A 3,912-nucleotide genomic window follows, 5' to 3' on the forward strand; every position below is an offset into this window, starting at 1 on the left:
AACTTACAAATGACCCAGACACACATTACTACCCTGCCCTGGCCCCAACCCAGGGAGCTGCTATTGTCATGGGCACCACTAGGTGCAGGAAGCGGGCGGAAATGAAGATTTTATACAATCAGGGGATTCAAAATAAAAGGGAAAATTTGAGACAAGAATAGCTTTTTTTCCCCAACCATATCTCAAGTTTATTCACTTAACTCTGTTTTATTGCCTGAAATTCTGTAGTATAGAGAGCCATGGTTAGTAAGCAGGGCTTTTTAAAAAAAACTACTACTCCCGGGGCGCCTGGGTGGATCAGTGGGTAAAGCCTCTGCCTTCCGCTCAGGTCATGATCCCAGGGTCCTGGGACATCCGGCTCTCTGCTCAGCGGGGAGCCTGACTCCTCCTCCTCTCTCTCTCTGCCTGCCTCTCTGCCTACTTGTGATCTGTCTGTCAAATAAATAAAAATCTTTAAAAAACAAACAAACAAACAAAAACTACTCCCAATGGGAGTTTTTGTAATCTTCTATTACTTTCAGGCTAATTTTTCACTAATGATATGAGAGATTCTTAATGTCAGTGGGTTTATTTTTTAATGTCAATATTTTTAATCAGATAGAAAGATTGCCCTGATTTCCTACCAACCACAATAGGTAGTCAGCACCATAGGCAGTGTCTGGAGCAAGGGACATTCCCTTGTAAGTCTAATTCGCAGCCACCATGTGTAGGAAACCCAATCACCATTTTTACATTTAATGCAACAGGAAAGGAGCCCCCTGGAGTTCTTACTTAGGGATCTCTAAGATGGATGACATAGACTTGAGACAGTCCCAGCAAAGTCTACCCCCTGGAGGAAGGCTAACCAAAGAAAGAGAAGCCAACAGACAAAGAGAAGCTGATCTAAAAATTGTATAAGGAAACAGACACAGAGAAAGAGAAGGGTGGCAAAATCCTGAAGTCATTTGAACTCCTAGAAATTATGGACTTCCTAGTTACACAACCCAATACAGTCTTGATATACTTAAGATACTCTGAACTGTGTTTTTTGTCCCTTCTAAACAAAAACCCTAGAAGAGCTTCATTCTTGGACCCACTAGTTCACTTCCTGGTTTGTCTCTCCCTGACCACTCAGCAGGCATCCGCCTGGTTTCCCAGAGTAGTGACCTCTCTCCTCAGGTCCTTGTCTTCCAAAGGCAGCTCCAGGAATAAGACCGGCCGGTTCCCCAGGTCAGCTTCTCTCCCTGGAGCAGGCCTCTGAAGGGGGAATGCTATACTTCTAGGTGCAGCATCCCTTCCTAATTATGTGATCTGGGCCCTTATTTTCTTCCTGTGTTGTTGGATACACCTTGAACAGTACTACATAGGATTCCAGAGATTTCTCAGGAGTTTTTGAAAACAGTGGACATACACCATGAAGGTCCCCAGAGCTGGGTTGCAAATACTTGCATTGGTAGAGTTAAGTTGAACAGTGGAGTACTATGGGTAACCAATTGGCATTTGTTTATTTCATTTCAGGTTTGAGCTAAAGTTTTTGCCAACTTTATTTCAATGTAGTTTGTGTAGTCATTTCCCAGAAATTATATGACTTTCTAGGATCTTTTTAGATTTTTTTTTACATTTTATTACAAGGGTGGGGGGGGGGACTTTAAAAAAAAAAAAGAAAAGAGAGAGAGAGAGAGAAACCACATTGAATTCTACCTTTCTTTTTTTTTAAATATTTTTTATTTATTCATTTGAGAGAGAGAGCATACCTGAGCACGAGCACAGGCACAAGCAGGGGAGAGGGAGTGAGGACAGAGGGAGAGGGAGATGCAAACTGTCCACTGAACAAGGAGCCCAATGAGAGACTTGATCCCAAGACCCAGGGATCATGACCCGAGCTGAAGGCAGATGCTTAACCAACTGAGCCACCCCGGCGCCCCTAATTCTACCTTTCTAAAATAAGTATTTCCTTCCAGTTTGCACCTAATTTTTTTTTTATTTTAAAAGTCAGAAAACCTTTCCCACCCCCCCTAAAGCTCTGCCATAGATTTTTAGCACGTATCGATGGTCACTGGCTCTATGAGGTCCCTATAGCCGGCAAACAGAGTCTAGCCATCAGCAGACCAGGCCAGAGAGGTACATTGGGGTGTTTCTGCCTTGCTGCTGGTACTGATAACTTCCTGCTTCAGTTCGTCTGCAGTGATCTTGCCTTCTGAGTCCCAGATCTTGATGGTGGGGCCCGTGGCCACATACAGCCCATGTCTGTTAGGACTGAAGCCCAGGACACTGATGATATCCCCACCATCTGGAGTATAAAGATGCTTGCCTTTCCTGAGGTTCCACAGCATGGTTTGGCCCCCTGTGCCTCCAGAAGCAGAGGGATCCATCCGGAGACACAGTCACAATGTCCAGGTACCCTGTGCAGCTGAAGAGATTAGTCTTCAGCTTGTAATTTGCCTCGTTCCATATATTGACCAACTTGTCCCAGCCATAGCAGGCAGTGATAGGGTCGCAGCTACTGGATGAGAAGCAGACACAAGTCACCCACTCCGAATGGCTCTCATCCTGGACGGTACATTTGCATACACCCAGAGTATTCTACCGCTCGATGGTTTTGTCTACGGAGCCAGAGACAATTTGCGGGGTTATCAGAGGTTAAGGCCCCACTAAGTACATCCTTGGTATGGCCTACAAATCTGTGTGTGGTGGTACCCATTGTAGATCCCAAAGTCGAAGGGTTCCACCACAAGAGTCTGAGAGAGCAAACTGGCCATCCGAGGAGATGACCCTGGGAAGCCTGCTGTGGATGCCCTAGTTAGTCTCCTCCCTGGTCAGCTTCTACATGATGATGTTCTTCTCTCGAGAGGCAGATGGTATCATGTCCAGGAACTGGGGAGGGGCGAGAATCTGCGTCAGCCAGCCATTGTGGCCTTTGAGGGTACCACAAAGTGTCCTCTGCTCAGTCATGGCAGTGGCGACATCAGGTGTCCCCTTGGCAACAAGGATGGAGCTGGATGGCTCAGAGAGACTAGCACCAAAGCCACTCCAGCCACAGCCCTAGTGAGGAATAAAGAGCTGCATTGGATGTATCTCTATTTTTTCCACATGTGGAATCCCAGTGATTTAATTGTCTGCTTTGTCACTTATATTAAAAAATAAAAGCTTTTCTCCATGCCTGGTCTTCATAAATGCAATTTAATAGCTATATAAGTAATGCAATGGAACTGTAAACAGAAATATAATTTTAATTCTATTCTTTCCAACAGATATATAATTTACATGATATTCATAATTCATCTTATCGAGTTGCTAGACATTTTAATTTTTCCCATGGAAAGTGGGATTATTGGGTCAAAAATATATGAACAGCTCTTGCTGTGTATTATATAAAATCCATTCTCAAAAGAATTATTCCAAGTCACTCTACCAGCCAAGTGCGGGTGCATGTGTATGGACATGTCACTTAACATGCAGGAGATCCTGTCTTTGGTACTATCATCTTATTTCTCTTTTTCTTATATAATAGGTATTACATGTTACTTTAGTGGATATCATATAAGCTAAAATCTGAATTTCAGAAGGAATAAGTAAGACTTAAGGAGAGAAAATGAAAGCTTCCAAGTGTGTAATTTTTCTGTTTCTAAATCTTTTGAAAGTTAGCACTATTAATGTATACTATTTATAGTTCTTTCCCCTGTTTTAGACACTGTAACTTACAGAGAAGAATGTAATCTTGCATGGACATGCTATCCTACCAGTAAAGGCTAGTATTAAAGGCATTAAAACAAAGATGCAAATCTGTCATTTTATACTCCACCAAAAAACAGGTATACCTGGTGAAAGACAAAGCTGTAAGGAACAGAAGGTAAGAGTCAGAGGAGGCAAAACCTAGAGATTTCATTTGAGAGGTTTTACAGAGTCACAACGAAGAAAGGTCAATATTTATGA

General features: G+C 43.0%; 1 pseudogene; it reads right to left on the minus strand.

Annotated features, from left to right (window-relative positions):
- Positions 1 to 2,033: 2,033 nt before the first annotated feature.
- On the minus strand, positions 2,034 to 2,950 carry LOC116879698 (annotated as a pseudogene).
- Between the last annotated feature and the right edge of the window lie 962 nt (positions 2,951 to 3,912).

This window comes from Lontra canadensis, unplaced genomic scaffold, assembly GCF_010015895.1.
Source record: "Lontra canadensis isolate GAN:19392208 unplaced genomic scaffold, GSC_riverotter_1.0 scaffold3, whole genome shotgun sequence".
NCBI lineage: Eukaryota > Metazoa > Chordata > Mammalia > Carnivora > Mustelidae > Lontra > Lontra canadensis.